Source organism: Lucilia cuprina, chromosome 2 (genome assembly GCF_022045245.1).
Source record: "Lucilia cuprina isolate Lc7/37 chromosome 2, ASM2204524v1, whole genome shotgun sequence".
NCBI lineage: Eukaryota > Metazoa > Arthropoda > Insecta > Diptera > Calliphoridae > Lucilia > Lucilia cuprina.
The window spans coordinates 62,474,721-62,477,558 of NC_060950.1; positions in this window are offsets into that span (position 1 = coordinate 62,474,721).

Here is a 2,838-nt window from a genome sequence, read left to right on the forward strand (position 1 = left end):
GAGAGTAAAAGAGAGAGAAATAATTAGTTTAAATATTAATAATATATAAATCTATATACTTAATAAATTCTAAAACATTCCTTAGACATTTGCCTAGCTGAACTAGAACAGAATTAGAACAGAACTAGAACAGAACTAGAACAGAACTAGAACAGAACTAGAACAGAACTAGAACAGAACTAGAACAGAACTAGAACAGAACTAGAACAGAACTAGAACAGAACTAGAACTGAACTAGAACTGAACTAGAACTGAACTAGAACTGAACTAGAACTGAACTAGAACTGAACTAGAACTGAACTAGAACTAAACTAGAACTAAACTAGAACTGAACTAGAACTGAAGTGGAACTAAATTAGAACTGAACTAGAACTGAACTAGAACTGAACTAGAACTGAAGTAGAACTGAACTAGATCTGAACTGCTGACCTTTAATTTATATCTGAACTTTTAAGAAACATTTTGTTTAAAAAAACAACACTTTTGCGTGTCTGCTTAGAAGCATTGCAAATACTTGTGTTTTATGACACAAAACAATAAACATATTTGTTATTATGATTAATATTAATAAGAATTAAATAAATACAAGTTTATTTGTTTTTATAATCAAATTTAACTTTTACGTTTTATTTTCTATATAAATAAAGTAACAAGTGCTGCCTGACACATTGACGAAATATGAGTTACAGACAAGATAATAGCTATTTAACTAAATTAATTTGCATACTTGTAGGCTGCTAACGAAATGTCTAAACTTTCTTTGTTTGTTGTTTTTTTTTTTGGCAAAATGACATCAATACTTTTGTTGAAAAAGTAAACCCAACATTTGCCAATGTGTGTTAAATGACATCATGGTTTCATGTAGGTATAACATTATCATTTAAACAAATATGTATTTTGAAAGTAAATTAAATTAAGCCTAAATAATATGCTTTTATTCTGTTCAGCATGTGTAAATATGCTACATATTATATATCTGTTTGTTTTGCTATTGAAGGTATTTTGGCATTTGCTATAGAATGAAAAAGGCTTTAAGATCTGTTAAGTTGGGGATTTTTTTACAGTTTTACCTTTATTGTAAAAGCTGGTGTGTTTTTTTCTATTTGAGTGTTTACAATCTTGTAAAATCTTTATGATATTTTATTTTATTCCCCAAATAGTCTGCAAAAGCTTTTGTATTGTTAAAAGCTTATTTGCCATTATTTAAAGGCTGAGTAAAGGATTTTATTGGGTGTAACATTGAAATCCTTTTAATAATACTGTAAGGTTTTATCTATAGCCAAAAAATAGACTAAATAAGGATGTTAATTATTGAAGGTTGTGGTTTGTTTTGTTAAGCAAAACCTACAAAAGCTTTTAAGAGTATAATTTAAGGCTTAAAAAAATGTTTTAAAATTGTGTAAAATTAGTACAAAATCCTAAATTTAAATCCATAAGCAATTTAAATTAAAAATAAAATCAATCTTTGTAATTTACAGAAACTTTTTCTGTAAATAATCATCATCTTTAAATAATCATTTACGAAAAATTTACAAACTATTGCCTAACTATTAGGCGCCTTATAAATTCATAAAAGCAGCCAATTAATTTGTCAAAAATTCCCTAAAACTTAACTTCACTAAAAAATTTTATGAAAAAAAAACACACTTCTATTTAGTTTCACAAAATTACCCCCCAAAAACAATGAAAACGGGCGGGTGGTATTTAGCTTTTGAAATTTTAATTTGTGTTGCATGTTAACTGAAAATTTAGGCGACACTAAGACCCCACATTAAAAAAAAAACATATAAACTGAAAACCATGAAAAGGATACTATTCCAAAATAAAACCACAAATGTTGCAAAAATCTATAAAGCGGAAACAAACAAGAGTAATTTAACGTTTTTATAAAACGAAATATAGTTTTAGTTGTTGTCGTCGTTATAGTAAGGTAAACTGATTAATTATTTGATAAAAATACAAAACACAAATTAGAGAATAAATAAAATTTTCGGCCATAAAAATGAACAAGACGATAAAATGAACATATTTAAAGGAAAACTATGAAATAAAAACTGAAACAGGAAGTTAAGGTCATAAAAATTCTCAAGGAAAATCAAAGAAAAACAAAGAAATTTCTTGAACTTAGGCATTATTTTAGGTAAGAACTAGAACAGAACTAGATCAGAACTAGAACGGAACTAGAACAGAGCTAGAATAGAATTAGAACAGAATTAGAACAGAACTAGAACAGAACTAGAACAGAACTAGAACAGAACTAGAACAGAACTAGAACGGAACTAGAACAGAACTAGAACAGAACTAGAACTAGAACAGAACTAGAACAGAACTAGAACAGAACTAGAACAGAACTAGAACAGAACTAGAACAGAACTAGAACAGAACTAGAACAGAACTAGAACAGAACTAGAACAGAACTAGAACAGAACTAGAACAGAACTAGAACAGAACTAGAACAGAACTAGAACAGAACTATAACAGAACTAGAACAGAACTAGAACAGAACTAGAACAGAACTAGAACAGAACTAGAACATAACTAGAACAGTACTAGAACAGAACTCAAAACAGAACTAGAACAGAACTCAAAACAGAATTAGAACAGAACTAGAACAGAACTAGAACAGAACTAGAACAAAACTAGAACAGAACTAGAACAGAAATAGAACAGAACTAGAACAGAACTAAAACAGAACTAGAACAGAACTAGAACAAAACTAGAACAGAACTTGAATAGAACTAGAACAGAACTAGAACAGAACTAGAACGGAACTAGAACAGAACTAGAACAGAACTAGAACAGAACTAGAACAGAACTAGAACAGAACTAGAACAGAAC